General features: G+C 40.7%; 1 long non-coding RNA gene across 1 annotated transcript; it reads right to left on the bottom strand.

Annotated features, from left to right (window-relative positions):
• Nucleotides 1–932: 932 nt before the first annotated feature.
• LOC124044000 lies at nt 933–14,911 on the bottom strand. Its single transcript, XR_006840418.1, has 4 exons — nt 14,590–14,911; nt 2,932–2,984; nt 2,745–2,827; nt 933–2,511 (listed from the first exon to the last, which is right to left on the bottom strand). It is a non-coding gene; the product is annotated as an uncharacterized LOC124044000 (long non-coding RNA).
• Between the last annotated feature and the right edge of the window lie 5,354 nt (nt 14,912–20,265).

Genomic DNA, 20,265 nt, shown 5'->3' with positions numbered 1-20,265 from the left:
ACCAGCAGCTTTTATTCACGAGAGTACTGCTCATTACACATTTTACCACAGGTTATAAACTGAAAATGACGTCATTAGTTTCAGTACTAGCCCGTGTCATCTCCTCTCTAGTACAATGGCTGTATGGTTCTCACATGTCTCTCCCTATTAAGATAATATATGACTGAGCCAAGGTCAGTTTGTGTAGATAAGCCTTCTAGCCAGACTGGCTATAAGTTCATTAATTTCTACCATGGTACAGACAGTCATTGTTCTAATTCTTGATTATATTTACACACATTATATTCAGTACTAAGATTAAAAATAAAATTCATACATATACAGTAACATAATAGTATTCTGATTAGTACATATTCGGTAACATTATAGTATTCTGATTAGTCCGTCCTGATTGAAATGTATACATAATTAGTCATCATTGATTAAAAAAATTCCCTTAACAGTATCCTTCCTGAGCGGTATGATGGATGCGTGGTCCCATGGTGTTCATACTTGCGCACTATTGTTTGTACAGATGAATGTGGTATCTTCAGGTGTTAGGAAATAGCTCCCAAGGATGAACCAGACTTGTGGTGGAGGTCTACAATTTTTTTCTGAGGTCTTGGCTGATTCCTTTTGATTTTCCCATGATGTCAAGCAAAGAGGCACTGAGTGTGAAGGTAGGCCTTGAAATACATCCACAGGTACACCTCCAATTGACTCAAATGATGTCAATTAGCCTATCAAAAGCTTCTAAAGCCATGACATAATTTTCTGGAATTTTCCAAGCTGGTTAAAGGCACAGTCAACTTAGTGCATGTAAACTTCTGACCCACTGGAATTGTGATACAGTAAATTATAAGTGAAATAATCTGTCTGCAAACAATTGCTGGAGAAATTACTTGTGTCATGCACAAGTAAAAAACATTTTTACTTGTGCAATTTTTTGTTGTTGTCCTAACCGACTTGCCAAACCTATACTTTGTTAACAAGAAATTTGTGAAGTGGTTGAAAAACAAGTTTTAATTACTCTAACCTAAGTGTATGTAAACCTCCGACTTCAACTGTATGTAATAGTAGATCATCTGCATACAGTGACACTTTGTGCTTTTCACCAGCTCAGTGGATTCCAGTGAATGATGGTGATAAATTCAAGACCAAGGAATGTGGTTCTATCGCAAAAGCAAAAAGGATCGGGGACATAAGGCACCCTTGATGGGTCCCTCTGGAGAGGGGTCAGTATTCTGAATGTTGCAAGTTTGTGTGTACACTAGCCGTAGGAGCAGAATAGAGCAGACGTATCCATGAGATGAAATTGGACCCAAAACCAAATCTTCTCAAAATCTTAAATAAATAATCACACTCCACCCGGTCGAAAGCCTTCTCCGCATCAAGAGAAACAACTTTTTGGGGGTCTGGGGAGATAGGAGACAGGATAATTTTCAAAAGCCGTCGTACATTGGAAAACAGTTGTCACCCTTTAATGAAACCCGTTTGATCATCAGATATGAGATCCTGAAGGCAGGGTTCCAACTGACATGCTAGAACCTTAGCTAATAATTTAACATAAGCGTTCAAAAGTGAAATGGGCCGATATCCACCACATTCCGCCGGATCTTTATCTTTCTTAAGTATACGAGATGGAGGCTTGGGTTAGCGTCTGGGGGAGAGAGCCCTGTGATAACGAGTTGGTGAACATAGACACCTCACAAGTCCTCAACTGGCAGCTTCATTAAATAGTACCCGCAAAACACCAGTCTTAATGTCAAGTGAAGAGGCGACTCCGGGATGCTGGCCTTCTATCACATACTTCTCTGAGGATGTCATATCAGGGTTGAGAACCTCAACAAATCGAGGTGGTTTGATGCACATCTTGGCTGTCTGGATATGTCTATACTCAAAATGACCCTCAATGGCTTGTGGCGGAGCATTGACATATGCCTCTTTATCCAGGACGCTAACTCCCAAAACTTCCCCATGAACAAAGTCTGGCTTGTCACCAACTCCAAAATGTATGGTGCCATTAGTGCGGCTATTCATGCAGGCTGCTGCAAATCGAATAACCTCATCAGTTAACTTTTCCATTTTGCTCTCTACAGCTGCCTCTGACATATGGATGTATCCTTTATATTCATGACAGGGTTCGATATAGTCTGATGCACCGGATTCTGTTACATCAAGAACGCTGTTCGCTTTGTATCTGCAGGCATCATGGTGTCGATGAAAAGGGTACGGCTTGCACGGTCTCCCAGACTGATTTGTTGTTGGGCTACTCAACTGCTCTTTCTTAAATTTCAAAAGTTCATCCCACTTGTGAATGATCAACTTTGCAGGCCCCAGTATGACACCCACCTCTAGTAAATCAGATTTTTCTAAGAGTAAAAGACTGGGCCCATTAATGTTCTGCTGAAGCAAGATATTTGCAGATTCACCATCCACACAAGCCTTGTCGAGAGCCCATTGTGTCACGTGATGTTTATTCCAATCCTTAATCTCATCTGGCAGGTCAGTTGGTTTGCCTTCCTCTTCATTCTGAAATAAAATAGTCAAATTTCATTCAAATGTATAAGCCACTGTATATGGATGTTAACAATAAGATTATTGACAGCTGATTTAACAGAGTTTTATCCCATCTAAAACTATGACCACAAGCAGAACATAACTGATGTGTATACTGTATAAACCAAGCAGAAAGCTGTATGTAGTTTTAGTTTTTCTTAAAAAACAGCATATTGTGGAGAGATTGTTTATTATTTGTTATATACCTTGATTTCGACTTGTTCAGCCATACTGAAATCCATTGAATCCTTTTCACTGAAGTGGTTCTTCAGTCAAACTTCTAGAGAAGCTGAAAAACATTGCGACATTATACTCCATTACATGAAATTCAGTATAGTCACCCATTGAATAGGCCAGAGAGATTCAGAATTAAACCAACAAAACTTGATTTACCCAATTTCTTTCTGTCTTCACCATACCTGCATAAAGGCTGTGCTGCCATGTTGCTGTAAACATAAAACAAGGAGGGCAAGAATATATTATTGTGAAACTGTAAAAGGATACCATCACAAACATTGTAACTAAGGTGGTGCACACTTGCTGATCCAATCACTTCCAAATTCGTTTTGAATAATGCCCGAGGCACAAACAGTTTCAATGAACAGATAAAATCACAAGGTCAAACAAAGTTAAATGAAACAATTCAGTTTCGATTCAGGCTCTGAATGTAGGCCAACTAGCAGCTACTCTGTGTAAGACAAGATGTAGCCGTGGTCTGCAAATCCCAAAAGAAGGGAGCTGGGTGTCTAAGAAAACCAAAATGGTACAAATATGCAGTTCTAATGATCCCAAAGAAACAAATAATGAATACCTAATGCTGTTCAATGGTCATTTCAATTAATTATGTCATTTTGGGGGGGATAATGACAGTGAGAAAGTCCGTTTTGGTGACTTTTTATAAGGACATTCTACTCCAAAATGAATTAAAATAAAATGATGCTGACATCTTAAACATAAAATGCTCCCAATAACATATTTGTCAATATTATCAGGCAGGACCCTATGATCACTTGGCTACATAGCTGATGCCTGCTGGACTGTTCATCAATCACGGTACTCCATTCTGTTTATTTGTCGGCCCCAGCCTCAAACTCAGGCTCTGTGTGTAGTTAACCGACCCTCTCTGCTCAATCATCGCCATTTTACCTGTTGTTGTTGTTTTAGCTGATTAGCTGCTGTTGTCTCACCCATTGTTGTCTCAGCTAGCTCTCCCAATCAACACCTGTGATTACTTTATGCCTCGCTGTATGTCTCTCTCAAACGTCAATATGCCTTGTATACTGTTGTTTAGGTTAGTTGTCATTGTTTTAGTTTACAATGGAGCCCCTAGTTCCACTCATCATACCTCTGATACCTCCTTTGTCCCACCTCCCACACATGTGGTGACCTCACCCATTATAACCAGCATGTCCAGAGATACAACCTCTCTTATCATCACTCAGTGCCTGGGCTTATCTCCGCTGTACCCGCACCCCACCATACTCGTCTGCACATTATGCCCTGAATATATTCTACCACGCCCAGAAATCGCTCTTTTTATTCTTTGTCCCCAATGCTCTAGGCAACCAGTTTTGATAGCCTTTAGCCGTACCCTCATACTACTCCTCCTCTGTTCCTCGGGTGATGTGGAGGTAAACCCAGGCCCTGCATGGTACCCTCATTTGTTGACTTCTGTGATCGAAAAAGCCTTGGTTTCATGCATGTCAACATCAGAAGCCTCCTACCTAAGATTGTTTTACTCACTGCTTTAGCACACTCCGCCAACCCTGATGTCCTTGCCGTGTCTGAATCCTGGCTTAGGAAGGCCACCAAATATTCTGAGATTTGCATACCCAACTATAACATTTTCCATCAAAATAGAACTGCCAAAAGGGGAGGAGTTGCAATCTATTGCAGAGATAGCCTGCAAAGTTCTGTCCTACTTTCCAGGTCTATACCCAAACAGTTAGAACTTCTAATTTTTAAAATTAATCTCTCCAGAAATAAATCTCTCACTGTTGCCGCCTGCTATCGACCCCCCTCCGCTCCCAGCTGTGCCCTGGACACCATTTGTGAATTGATCGCCCCCCATCGAGCTTCAGAGTTCATTCTGTTAGGTGACCTAAACTGGGATATGCTTAACACCCCGGCAGTCCTACAATCTAAGCTAGATGCCCTCAATCTCACACAAATCATCAAGGAACCCACCAGGTACAATCCTAAATCCGTAAACATGGGCACCCTCATAGATATTATCCTAACCAACTTGCCCTCTAAATATACTCCTGCTGTTTTCAATCAGGATCTCAGCGATCACTGCCTCATTGCCTGCATCCATAACGGGTCTGCGGTCAAACGACCACCCCTCATCACTATCAAACGCTCCCTAAAACACTTATGTGGGTATTCTGGAAGGATATTGACCTCATCCTGTCAGTTGAGGATGCCTGGTCATTCTTTAAAAGTAATTCCCTCACCATCTTAGATAAGCATGCCCCATTCAAAAAATGCAGAACTAAGAACAGATATAGCCCTTAGTTCACTCCAGACCTGACTGCCCTTGACCAGCATAAAAACATCCTGTGGCGGACTGCAATAGCATTGAATAGTCCCCGCGGTATGCAATTGTTCAGGGAAGTCAGGAACCAATACACACAGTCAGTCAGGAAAGCAAAGGCTAGCTTTTTCAATCAGAAATTTGCATCCTGTAGCTCTAACTCCAAAACGTTTTGGGACACTGTAAAGCCCATGGAGAACAAGAGCACCTCCTCCCAGCTGCCCACTGCACTGAGGCTAGGTAACACGGTCACCACCGATAATTCCATGAAAGTCAAAACTTTCAATAAGCATTTCTCAACGGCTGGCCATGCCTTCCTCCTGGCTACTCCAACCCCGGCCAACAACTCCAACTCCAACCCCGGCCAACAGCCCCCCCCCCCCCCCTGGACAAAACCTGGACCCGTACAAATCAGCTGGGCTAGACAATCTGGACCCTCTCTTTCTAAAACTATCCGCCGCCATTGTTACTACCCCTATTACCAGCCTGCTCGACCTGTCTTTCGTATCGTCCGAGATCCCTAAAGATTGGAAAGCTGCCGCGGTCACCCCCCCTCTTCAAAGGGGGTGACACCCTAGACCCAAACTGTTACAGACCTATATCCTGCCCTGCCTATCTAAAGTCTTCAAAAGCCAAGTTAATAAACAGATCACTGACCATTTCAAATCCCACTGTACCTTCTCCGCTGTGCAATCCGGTTTCCGAGCCAGTCACGAGTGCACATCAGCCACGCTCAAGGTACTAAACGATATCATAACCGCCATCGATAAAAGACAGTACTGTGCAGCTGTCTTCATCGACCTGGCCAAGGCTTTCGACTCTGTCAATCACCGTATTCCAGACTCAATAGCCTTTTCTAATGACTGCCTCGCTTGGTTCACCAACTACTTTGCAGACAGAGTTCACTGTGTCAAATCGGAGGGCCTGTTGTCCGGACCTCTGGCAGTCTCTATGGGGGTACCACAGTGTTCAATTCTCGGGGCGACTCTTTTCTCTGTATATATCAATGATGACGCTCTTGCTACGGGCGATTCCATGATCCACTTCTACGCAGACGGCACCATTCTGTATACTTCTGGCCCTTCCTTGGACACTGTGCTAACTAACCTCCAAACGAGCTTCAATGCCATACAACACTCAACCGTTCGCTGCCCACACCCGCCCACCCGACTAGCATCACCACCCTGGATGGTTCCGACCTAGAATATGTGGACAACTATAAATACCTAGGTGTCTGGTTAGACTGCAAACTCTCCTTCCAGACTCATATTAAACATCTCCAATCCAAAATCAAATCAAGAATCGGATTCCTGTTTCGCAACAAAGCCTTCTTCACTCACGCCCCGCCAAACTTACCCTAGTAAAACTGACTATCCTACCGATCCTTGACTTCGGCAATGTCATCTACAAAATAGCTTCCAATACTCTACTCAGCAAAATGGATGCAGTCTATCACAGTGCCATCCATTTTGTTACCAAATCCCCTTATACCACCCACCACTGCGACCTGTATGCTCTAACCGGATGGCCCTCGCTACATATTTGTCGCCAGACCCACTGGCTCCAGGTCATCTATAAGTCTATGCTAGGTAAAGCTCCGCCTTATCTCAGTTCACTGGTCAATAACAACACCCACTCGTAGCACACGTTCCAGCAGGTATATCTCACTGATCATCCCCAAAGCCAACACCTCATTTGGCCGCCTTTCCTTCCAGGTCTCTGCTGCCAGTGACTGGAACGAATTGCAAAAATCGCTGAAGTTGGACAATTTTATTTCCCTCACTAACTTTAAACATCAGCTATCTGGGCAGCTAACCGATCGCTGCAGCTGTACATGGTTCATCTGTAAATAGCCCACCCAATCTACCGACCTCATCCCCATACTGTTTTTATTTTATTTACTTTTCTGCTCTTTTGCACAACAGTATCTCTACTTGCACATCATCATCTGCTCATTTATCACTCCAGTGTTAAACTGCTAAATTGTAATTATTCGCTCATTTGGCCTACTTATTGCCTACATCCTCATGCCTTTTGCATACACTGTATATAGACTTTCTTTTTTTCGACTGTGTCATCGACTTGTTTATTGTGCTATTGGCTTGTTTATAGTTTACTCCATGTGTAACTCTGTGTTGTTGTCTGTGTCACGCTGCTTTGCTTTATCTTGGCTAGGTCGCAGTTGTAAATGAGACCTTGTTCTCAACTAGCCTACCTGCTTAAATAAAGATGAAATAAATAAATAAAAAATTAAAAGGTGTGCTATTTAGCAATAAGCATTATCACCTGATGCAGCACAGCAGCTATAAATAAATAGGCTGGGGGTTTCCCATCTACATTTACCGGATTGGGATAATCAATAGCTAGATCACAAACTCTAAAGTCTAAACATAAGTTAGCAACATATTGATGACTTGAATGTCCAAAAGAAATGTTCAACTGGCATTCAGCCAACCAAGGATTATGTACTGTGAATATAATGTAGGCCTACCTGATAGGCTACACTTAGCCCTGGGTACATAGCCAGGATTCAACACCATTGGCATTCAACACCATTGGCAATCGCTAAAGTGCATAATTCAATTGAGATTTTTGTCACTGGCATACACACAATAACCCCATACTGTCAAAGTGGAATTATGTTTTTCTAAATGTTTTAAAATGAAAAGCTGAAATGTCTTGAGTCAATAAACATTCCACCCTCTTTTTTTATAGCAATACTACGTTCAGGAGTAAAAATGTGCTTAACAAGTCAACTAATAAGTTGCATGGACTCTGTGTGCAATAATAGCACTTAACACTAGAACCACCTGGCCTTTTAGCCTATTAGTGCCCGCTAGAGAACGTTGAGAAGGTTGCCAGGTGTCCCATTTAGCATACGCGTCAGATGCATACCAACCTGCAAGGTACGCAAACATAAGCACCAAGACTTGATAAATAGTGCATAAACAATTAATTATAAAACATGAATTTCATGAAGAAATATTAGTCTAAATATATCCATGTAAAAATATAACAATATAGTTATTGTTTTTAGATAGAGTCAAGGATATGTTTGTATAATTCTACAATGTCCTAGTGAAAAAAGTCCTAATTTTCCACACTTCCAGTCAATGACACATCAACATTATAACAGTCTAATAATAACATTTCATATATGCTATTGAAAGAATAATTATTTGGTTGTCTTTATAAAGGTCTCAGGTAACATTAGAAAACTAAAAAACAATTGTTTCAAAGAACATAATAGCATTTTCATTAGTTTATGTTACTCTAGACCCCTCAAACTCAACTCTGGACCTCAACTCTGGCCTGCATTTTTTTTCATTGTTCCCCTATAATCAGGGACTGATTTAGACATGGGACACCAGGGGTGTGCAATTCATTATCAGGTAAGAGCAGAACACCAGCAGGCTCCGGTCCATCATAGGGAAAGAGTTGAATACCCCTGCTCTAGGCTTTATGTAAAAACGAGTCCATCACAAAGAAGTCCATTATACATTTGTTTTGGCAGGTTTAAAGCAAACATTGTGGAAATAAGAAAATGTATTTAAAAGATAACAGAATGGAGAATTGTATGTTTATTATGTTACTCGTCTGCATAGCAGCCAGAGCATTGCTGCCACTGCTAGTGGTCAAGTAATGAAAGCATGGACAGCACAGATATTCTTGGAAAAAGTGACATTTGAAAATAGAGATGCATCTCTTGAATTTTGAGAGCTACTTGACAAAGGTAAGTGTCATAGAAACTGCAGAATATGCTCTTTCTGATACTACATAGAAATCTAAATGTTTTACCTGCATGTGACTGAAAGAGGATTTGATAAAGTAATGCTCCTTTCCCTGCATCTGTCAAATAAGATCTCTTCATGTATAATTTGACAACTGATAATAATGTCACTCATCAGACTACTGTCAATTTAATCGTGTCTATACGCGTGTCTATACGCTAACTCTTAAGAGAAATGAGTTTCGGTACATTTTAGTTGTAGTTTTGATGGGTCTGGCTGACTGACATCAATTGTTTCTCCTTGCTCATCAACTTGCATTATTCTAAAGGCCTACTGCAACAGGTAGCATGTTTTCATTTCCCTTACAATAGATCTAATTAGTAATAGCATTATAGTAAATAAAACAGTCATTACCATTCTCTTTAAAGTAAAACGAAAAAGTATCAATCTGCAAGGCGCGCGGTTAAATTATTTGCTATAAACATGAGCACCAAAGCTTATAAATAGGCATAACACAAACTAATCATTACACTATTGTCTTTCTAAATTAAATTAACCTCTTCACCCTTCTTATCATTCAGTAAGGTCTAATTTAAATTAAATTGTGAAGTAACGTGCACAATTAACACCCATTCATTAATTTGTCATTCATTCAGTGAGGAGAGAGATACACATTAGCACCTGGCTGGGTATCAATGTCCTACACTGCATCGTCTTGGCGGGTTAGGTTCAGAATAGGTGTGGAAAAAGAGTTTTCTGTTTGTGATATAAACATTCTGACAAACAGGCAATGTAAAACTCAAACATTTAGGAATGGTCAGGGAAGGAGCAGGTTATAGCTTTTTTGTGTGTGTGTGTGTGTGGGGGGTATTTACAAAATCAAACGTCAGTGGCCGTTAGCCTAATACCCTGACTACACCGCTCGTGCATGTGGCTGAAAAATACATGTAGAAATGTATGTTATTCAATCATTGCACCCACACTCCTCATGTGGGTCAACGAGCGTCTGCGTTGCCAAGGGCTAAACTAGAAGTCCTTTCTATTTCTGACGCAGATCGCGATGCAAGTCCTTCTGTAGCTCAGTCGGTAGAGCATGGCGCTTGTAATGCCAGGGTAGTGGGTTCGATGCCCGGGACCACCCATACGTAGAATGTATGCACACATGACTGTAAGTCGCTTTGGATAAAAGCGTCTGCTAAATGGCATATATTATTATTATATATTAAGTCCTGCCTCTCCTATCTCCTCATTGGTTTATAGGAGCAGGTACCCACGTGCCATCTCCTCATTGATTATACCCACGTGGGTGATTGAAAGACGAACTGTGTTGCCAGTCGTCGTGGTAATACTATGAAAGTTTCGATGCCAATCACCATATAAATTCAAAGATGAAAAAGCCTGGAAGGAGAAGAGATGACTAGAAACGATTCAGTTGACCGTTTTATGTGTGGATTAAATTTGTCGGAGTAGAGAACTTTGTGCATTTCAGGTAAAATAACAACTCAATGTTTATATCCCAGGACAAATTAACTAGAAACAGCAAGCTAGCTAAATAGGACAAATGAGCTCGAAAGTGCAAGCTAACTAGCTAAATTGCCATAAATGTCTAATGCTTTTCGACCTGTCCCCAAATTAAGGTAATTGGCTCAGAGTTTGTTTTGATATTTTAACCTGAGTGTCGTGATCACATATGGTGTAGGGGGACAAAATAAATGTATGCACGATGGCGCACGCGCGAGGCCAGTTTGGGTTCCGTGTAAGGCGTTCTACATGATTTTTGAGTGACTACCTCATCTCTGTTGCCGACACACAATTATCTGTAAAGGTCCCTCAGCCGAGCAATGAATTTGAAACACAGATTTAACACACTGCTAAACACTACAAAGATACAAGCGTCCTTCCTAACTCAGTTGCCGGAGAGGAAGGAAACCACTCAGGGATTTCACCAAATTGTGACTTTAAAACTGTTACAGAGTTTAATGGCTGTGATAGGAGAAAACTGAGGATGGATCAAAAAAATTGTAGTTACTCCACAATACTAACCTAATAGACAGAGGGAAAAGAAGGATGCCTGCAGAAAATAACAAAACATGTATCCTGTTTGCTTGGGCGAAATCCAATACCACGTTTTATTGAGTACCACTCTCCATATTTTCAAGCAGAGTGTTGGCTGCATCATGCTATGAGTATGCTTGTAATTGTGAAGGACCGGTGAGTTTTCATGATAAAAAATAAACGGAATGGAGCTAAGTACAGGCAAAATCCTAGAGAAAAATCTGGTTCAGTCTGCTTTCCACCAGACACTGGGAGATCAATTCACGTTTCAGTAGGACAATTTACCTAAAACACAAGGCCAAATCTACACTGGAGTTGCTTACCAAGAAAGACAGTGAATGTTCCTGAGTGGCCGAGTTACAGTTTTGACTTCAATAAAATTGCAAACGTTTCTAAAAACATTTTTTTTTCACTTTATCATTATGGGGTATTGTGTTAAGATGGGTGAGAAAAAAAATCTAATCCATTTTGGATTCAGGCTGTAACACAACAAAATGTGGAATAAGTCAAGGGGTATGAATACTTCCTGAAGGCACTGTATGTAGAAACTGTTTTTGTTGTATAGCACACTGTATTACTTATACAACTAATGCAAGGACATGTTACGTAGCTAGGAGTGGTGGGTGCGGAGTCAGGCGCAGAGAGCAAAGGGGTTTTTGGTTTGCAGTATTTTTTCCAGTAAGAATAAGGTCACGCCTACAACTCGGGGTCTCAATTTACTGTTGAGAGTTAGAATAGTAGAATACACATGGTGCAATTTGGTTGTGAATCAGTAGTTTTCCTCATGTTATGTCAGTCACTGACAGTCCCTCGATAAGCCACGTCAGCTTACATGTGTTTTTATTTTTACTATTTTCTACATTGTAGAATAATAGTGAAGACATCAAAACTATTAAATAACACATATGGAATCATGTAGTAACCAAAAAAGTGTTAAACAAATCAAAATATATTTTATATTTGAGATTCTTAAAAGTAGCCACCCTTTGCCTTGATCACATCTTTGCACACTCTTGGTATTCTTGCAACCAGCTTCATGAGGTAGTCACCTGGAATGCATTTAAATTAACAGGTGTGCCTTGTTAAAAGTTAATTTGAGGAATTTCTTTCCATCTTAATGCATTTGATTCAATCAGTTGTGTTGTGACAAGGTAGGGGTGGTATACAGAAGCTAACCCTATTTGGCTTCTGTAAAAGACCAAGTCCATATTGTAGCCAGAACAGCTAAAATAAGCAAAGAGAAGCAACAGCCCATCATTACTTTAAGACATGAAGGTCAGTCCATACGTAACATTTCAAGAACTTTGAAAGATGCTTCAAGTGCAGTCGCAAAAACCATCAAGCCCTATGATGAAACTGGCTCTCATGAGGACCGCCACAGGAAGACTCAGAGTTACCTCTGCTGCAGAGGATAAGTTGATTAGAGTTACCACCCTCAGAAATTGCAGCCCAAATAAATGCTTCACAGATTTCAACTAACAAAACAACAACATCAACTGTTCAGAGGAGACTGTGTGAGTCAGGCTTTCATGGTCAAATTTCTGCAAAGAAACCACTACTAAGCGACACCAATAAGAAGAAAATACTTGCTTGGGCCAAGAAACATGAGCAATGGACATTAGACCGGTGGAAATCTGCCCTTTGGTCTGATGAGTCCAAATTAGAGATTTTTGGTTCAAACCGCCGTGTCTTTGTGAGATGCAGAGTAGGTGAACGGATGATCTCTGCCTGTGTGGTTCCCACCGTGAAGCATGTAGGAGGAGGTGCGATGGTGCTTTGCTGGTGACACTGTCTGTGATTTATTTTGAATTCAAGGCACACTTAACCAGCATGCCTACCACAGCATTCTGCAGCGATACACTATCCCATCTGGTTTGCGCTTGGTGGGACTATTATTTTTTTCCAACAGGATAATGACCCAACACACCTCCAGGCTGTGTAAGGGCTATATGACTGAGGAGGAGGTGTGATGGAGTGCTGCATCAGATGACCTAGCCTCCACAATCACCCAATCTCAACCCAATTGAGATGGTTTGGGATGAGTTGGACAGCAGAGTGAAGGAAAAGCAGCAAACAAGTGCTCAGCATATGTGAGAACTCCTTCAAGACTGTTGGAAAGGAAATGACAGGTGAAGCTGGTTGAGAGAATGCCAAGAGTGTGCAAAGCTGTCATCAAGTTGAAGGGTGGCTATTTTAAGAATCTCAAATATAAAATATATTTTAATTTGTTTAACACTTTTTTGGTTACTGCATGATTCCATGTGTTATTTCATAGTTGTGATGTCTTTACTATTATTATACAATGTAGAAAATAGTAAAAATAAAGAAAAACCCTTGAATGAGTAGGTGTTCTAAAACTTTTGACCGGTAGTGGACATTTTAGTCATTTAACAAACACAGTTAGTGCATTCATCTTAAAATAGCTACATGGAACAGCCTCATATCAGTCATAGTTTGCTACTTTGAGGAAAAATGTACTATCAACAAAGTCAGAGTTAAAAGGGTAAAGGGGGGGGGGATAAAGTGTGAGTGTTAGTTAATGTTAACAGTAGGTTTATAATAGGATTCGATGTTGAACCAATTTTTAACACTTTGGCCGGGATTGCCAAGTGTGCAAAGCTGTCATCAAGGCAAAGGGTGGCTATTTTGAAGAATCTTAAATATTAAATATATTTAGATTTATTTAACACTTTGTTGGTAACTACATGATGCCATATTTGTTATTTAATAGTTTTGATGTCTTCACTATTATTCTACAATGTTGAAAATAGTAACATTAAAGAAAAACCCTTGAATGAGTAGGTGTGTCCAAACTTTTGACTGGTACTGTATGTGCGCAAGATCACGCATCATGGAGCAAGAGTTGTTCAACTTTGACGGAGAGTGCTTGGTGTGTTTGCAGTATTCTGAAGTGTACATGTATGTATTTGCAGAATCAGCAAAGAGTTGTTCAACTTTGATGGATAATTAACCGTGAAAAAGAACAGCACTGAGTCCTTCATCGATGAGCCACATGAGAGCCGTTACACAAGGTTTTGCACGCCAACAAAATCTTGCTTAGGGCCCCAAAAATGCTAGGGGTTGCCCTGCATAGAATGCAACAGGTTGAACAATCTAATTGGTAAACTATTCTACTACGGGATTGTCTGATTTTGCTGTTGCTTACAGGTGTTGTTGGCTGTGGAAAATTGAATGTGGACAAAAATATTTCATTACATAGGCCTACTACCGGGATAACGCTGAAACACAAATTCAGGGTTGTGGCTTTAATTATATAAAATGTAAAAACTCAATGAAGAAGCCTCTGTAGAAAGGGTTCTACATTGAACCCGAAAGGGTTCTACCTGGAACCAAAAAAGTTTCTTCAAAGGGTTCTCCAATGGGGACAGCTGAGGAACCCTTTAAGGTTCTAGATAGCACCTTTTTTCCCAAGAGTGTAGTGTAACACTTTTCTTGTAGTTTTCGCCCTATGTGTTAGGCTACTGTAGTTCAATCTGCAACATGTCCTTGATTTCCATAATACACGACAATCGGTTCCAACGGACGTTTTAATGTCATTAATAATAATAGGCCTATGGAAATTTGACATCCAGATCATGGATAACCTACATGCGCGGGCTCGTCGATGTCAAATGAGGATCGATATCAGACTGAACATAAAACATATTTTATGTAAATTATAATTATATTGGATGCTTTCTTATAATGTAAGACGTAATGCAAACTTACCACTCGTGATTATAGTTTTGATGACAGCTTTCAACATGACATAGTTTGCTGGTCTTTGTGGTGAGAAGAAACGATGGTCTGGTACTGAAAATATTTTTTTGAAAGGAGAAAGATCTGGAAGGATGCAGGAGACTCAAATAATATCACGGAGGGGCGGTCTGATGACAAACATCTGACTTCACTGAATTAGTGTAAACCAATATGAAGTTGTTGTTGACAAATTCAATCCAACACTATTATAGAAATATGAAAGATTTTCAAAGACTTTGTTAATTAAAATTGTTATTTTAAACGATTGTGTGTAATACTGAAACTGCGTGCGGGGGTGGGCTTTAGCGGTCTTCTCTGGGCAATCCCTTTTCTCGGTTTCCTCCTTAAACATTCGGAGCATTTCAGTTGAAACGAAACTTCACTTGGGGTGTAATCTCAATAGTCCTCAGTGGTCCTCTCTTGGTCTTCTCTTTTTCTTCTGTGCTACTGAGTTGAAAGGAGAGGATATGTCCATGATGTATACCTGTACTTTAAGTTAATATTCTTATTTTGTACTATTTCTTATTGTTGTTGTATTATCGAGATGTAACCTGCAAGTAAGCATTTTGTTGACAATGTATCCCAAGCCTATCCCATACATAATAATAATAAACTTGAAACGTGTACTGTGCCCTATCCAAATGTTCTCTACACAAATGATATGGAAATCCAGAGTAGGGATCTACTTGAAATGTATTAAAATGCAGACAAACCCAGCAAACATAGCCTACAACCTTGAAGCTGTAAGCTCAGACCATTATTGTGGATCATTCTTAGTCCTCCTACCCTGGTCACAGGATCCGAACCAGCTACAGGACTTGCATGCTGGAAGAAGCAAGCCAAGTTGGGGACATTGGTGGGAGGACAGCCTACTGTCTGCTGCTCAATAACGTACCATGAAACCTGATCGTATGACTAATTTGAACTTTGTTTTGTGACTACAAATGCAGTCCTGGAATACTCTGTAATAACTATATATCCTATCATTTATTCTGTATGTAATTCTATGGTGATAAAGTTATAAATACTTCATACACGTAATGTAAAACACCAATGAGTAGTGTAAACGGATCATCAGGTACAACTCAAATTGTTACTGTAGCCCAGCGAATTTATATTAAAAAAAAGATAAAATCAGCTGGGAGTATTAATGGTATTATAAGCAATTTTACATTGTTTTTCACAATGCAAATTGTTTATTACAATAATAATAGTAAGCCTTTAATCTGTCACATTCACTGATAAAATAGACTAAATTAGACAGACTAGATATTTTATGTAAAAAAATACAGAATGGTGGTCCTCAAGAGCTTTTGATAGTGATTCGGTGGACCCCGAAACGGAAAAGGTTGATAACCGCTGGCCGGTCCTACACAAAGTGGCATTGTTACCAAGTTGTCTGGTTCTGGTACTTCCTCTCTCTGTACCCCTTTTGACCAGACTGACCTCACTGCTACAGAGGAACTGGGAAGTTATGTCAGGGGTGAAGAAAACAGTGAATAGTCAACATCCCAATACCTAATGAGGGCCCTTAGACCAGGGATGGGCATCTTTGATGGGGGTGGGGGCCACCGAAAAACAGAACTCACCATGAGGGGTCGCAGTGGCTCGTGGGTCTGCATAACAGACCATCCACCTAATCAAAATCAAATCAAATTTTATTTGTCACATACACATGGTTAGCAGATGTTAATGCGAGTGTAGCGAAATGCTTGTGCTTCTAGTTCCGACAATGCAGTGATAACCAACAAGTAATCTAACTAACAATTCCAAAACTACTGTCTTATACACAGTGTAAGGGGATAAAGAATATGTACATAAGGATATATGAATGAGTGATGGTACAGGGCAGCATACAGTAAGTAGATGGTATCAAGTACAGTATATACATATGAGATGAGTATGTAGACAAAGTAAACAAAGTGGCATAGTTAAAGTGGCTAGTGATACATGTATTACATAAGGATGCAGTCGATGATATAGAGTACAGTATATACGTATGCATATGAGATGAATAATGTAGGGTAAGTAACATTATATAAGGTAGCATTGTTTAAAGTGGCTAGTGATATATTTACATCATTTCCCATCAATTCCCATTATTAAAGTGGCTGGAGTTGGGTCAGTGTCAATGACAGTGTGTTGGCAGCAGCCACTCAATGTTAGTGGTGGCTGTTTAACAGTCTGATGGCCTTGAGATAGAAGCTGTTTTTCAGTCTCTTGGTCCCAGCTTTGATGCACCTGTACTGACCTCGCCTTCTGGATGATAGTGGGGTGAACAGTTTGCCCCCGGTGATGTGTTGTGCAGACCTCACTACCCTCTGGAGAGCCTTACGGTTGAGGGCGGAGCAGTTGCCGTACCAGGCGGTGATAAAGCCCGCCAGGATGCTCTCGATTGTGCATCTGTAGAAGTTTGTGAGTGCTTTTGGTGACAAGCCGAATTTCTTCAGCCTCCTGAGGTTGAAGAGGCGCTGCTGCGCCTTCTTCACGACGCTGTCAGTGTGAGTGGACCAATTCAGTTTGTCTGTGATGCGTATGCCGAGGAACTTAAAACTTGCTACCCTCTCCACTACTGTTCCATCGATGTGGATAGGGGGGTGTTCCCTCTGCTGTTTCCTGAAGTCCACAATCATCTCCTTAGTTTTGTTGACGTTGAGTGTGAGGTTATTTTCCTGACACCACACTCCGAGGGCCCTCACCTCCTCCCTGTAGGCCGTCTCGTCGTTGTTGGTAATCAAGCCTACCACTGTTGTGTCATCCGCAAACTTGATGATTGAGTTGGAGGCGTGCGTGGCCACGCAGTCGTGGGTGAACAGGGAGTACAGGAGAGGGCTCAGAACGCACCCTTGTGGGGCCCCCGTGTTGAGGATCAGCGGGGAGGAGATGTTGTTGCCTACCCTCACCACATTTATTTTTTGTTTTAAAGTTCATTTCCGGCAATTCTACACATTTTGTCATGGGGCTGAGAGAAGATTTAGCAATTGTATAACTAATTTCATGCAATTCTACTCATTTTGCCATAGGGTGGCAGCAAATGTTTGCAGTTTTTAATATGATAGCTGATTATCAATGTGACTCACCCCGGTCGGTAATTCGACCATGCTTACTACAAGGTTAGATAGCTGGCCGGTAGACTAATTTACCACTCTAATAAAATGAATGCTGACATGGGCTAATTGAGTGACTGCTGACGCACAACCAAATTTCAAAATTGCACCTTGTGTATTCTATTTTTCTAACTGTCAACAGTAGGTGAGACCCCGACTGAGTTCCTAACATAAAACAACCCCGACTGAGCTCCTAACATGTAACTCTCCGTGAGCTAAACTCATGAAGAAGACAGTCTGATGGCAAACAGCTGATTTAACTGAATTAGTGTAAAACAATAAGTAATAGTTGTGCAAAAATTCAATGGAACACTAATATAGAAGTATAAAAGATTTTCAAAGACTTAGTTAAAATAGGTATTTTAAATGATTATGTGTTACATTATAGTGAAACTGCGTGCGGGGTGGGCTTTCACTGTCTGTCTCCTCTGGGCAATCCCTTTCCTCAGTTTCCTCTTTACAAATTCAGAGCATTTCAGCAGAAACAAAACCTCACTCCCCTCCCCTCTAAAGGGAGAGTCCATATGTTTTGTATAAATGCAAATAGCCATGTCTATGACGTAATAGCCAGGGCAATTTTCCCAATAGCGATGGAAAGCTTACAAGTGTTTTTTATTTTATCTTTATTTAACCAGGTAGACCAGTTAAGAACAAGTTCTCATTTACAACTGCGACCTGGCCAAGATAAAGCAGAGCAGTGCGACACAAACAACAACACAGAGTTACACATGGAATAAACAAACCTACCGTCAATAACACAATAATAAAAAATCTATATACAGTGTGTACAAATGAGGTAAGATTAGTGAGGTAAGGCACTAAATAGGCCGTAGTGGCGAAGTAATTACAATTTAACAATTAAACACTGGAGTGAATGATGTGCAGACGATTTTAACGGTTCATTGTTTCTATAACGGTCGAAGAACTCACGTTTCTCAAAACACCACGTACAGAGAACGTTCAATGAGTGCGTCTTTAAAGCATGTGTCGATACTGCTAGGATCCAAAGAAAGGCAGCACTGCTCTCAGATCAGTGTTCTCCATTAAAATCTTACCTTAACATTAGATACGACGGATCAGCTCCTAGAAATAAATGATCATCTATGGCTGCAAATATTGAGGCGGATTATTCTAATGCTTAGGCTATGCACTCAATCAAATATTTGGAACATCATTGAGCACATGTTGTTAGGCCTACACATCATGAAATTGAGGCAAAAATTAGATACATTAGCCTACAATTAGCTAAATAAATCTACATTTATTGAATGTGAAATTGATTTAAAATTTATTTAAATATATAGGCCTACTGTATCTTTTAATGTGGTCATGTGACAAAACTGCACATAGAGTGGCCATATGTTGCCAGCACAAGGTGAATCTGTGAAATGATCATGCTGTTTAATCAGCTTCTTGATATGCCACACCTGTCAGGTGGATGGATTATATTGGCAAAGGAAAAATGCCCACTATGAGGGATGTGAACAAATTTGTGCACAACATTTGAGAGAAATAAGCTTTTTGTGCATATGGAACATTTCTGGGATCTTTTATTTCAGCTCATGAAACATGGGACCAAAACATTACATGTTGCATTTATATATTTTTTCAGTACACATGTTCATTTCACAGAGGTAATGAACTGCACATTGATCAGCACAGCATTTTGATAAAACAGGACCATGTGTGCAAAACAACAGTTGCCGTACCAGGCGATGATACAGCCCTACAGGATGCTCTCAATTGTTCATCTGTAAAAGTTTGTGAGGGTTTTTAGGTGCCAAGTCAAATTTGTTCAGCCTCCTGAGTTAGAGGCGCTGTTGCGCCTTCTTCCCCACACTGTCTGTGTGGATGGACCATTTTAGTTTGTCCGTGATGTGTACGCAGAGGAACTTAAAACCTTCCACCTTCTCCACTGCTGTCCTGTCGATGTGCTCCTTCTGCTGTTTCCTGAAGTCCACGATCCTCTCCTTTGTTTTGTTGACGTTGAGTGAGAAGTCGTTTTCCTGACACCACACTCAAGTGCCCTCACCTCCTCCCTGTAGGCTGTCTCGTCGTTGTTGGTAATCAAGCCTACTACTGTTGTGTCGTCTGCAAACTTGATGATTGAGTTGGAGGTGTGCAAGGCCACGCAGTCATGGGTGAACAGGGAGTACAGGAGGAGGCTGAGCACTCACCCTTGTGGGGCCCCAGTGTTGAGGATCAGAGAAGTGGAGATGTTGTTTCATACCTTTACCATCTGGGGGCAGTCTGTCAGTTTTGTTTGATATACAATAGACCAACATACAGTGGCTTGTGAAAGTATTCACCTTGGCCTTCTTCCTATTTTGTTGCCTTACAACCTGGAAAAACCTGGGGGTTTGTATCATTTGATTGACACAAACAACATGCCTACCACTTTGAAGATGCAAAATATTTTTATTGTGAAACAAACAAGAAATTAGATGAAAAAACAGAAAACTTGAGCGTGCTTAACTACTCACCCCCCCCCAAAGTCAATACTTCATAGAGCAACCTTTTGCAGCAATTACAGCTGCAA

Source organism: Oncorhynchus gorbuscha, linkage group LG09 (genome assembly GCF_021184085.1).
Source record: "Oncorhynchus gorbuscha isolate QuinsamMale2020 ecotype Even-year linkage group LG09, OgorEven_v1.0, whole genome shotgun sequence".
NCBI classification, from domain to species: domain Eukaryota; kingdom Metazoa; phylum Chordata; class Actinopteri; order Salmoniformes; family Salmonidae; genus Oncorhynchus; species Oncorhynchus gorbuscha.
This window is presented reverse-complemented; position numbering and strand designations above follow the sequence as displayed.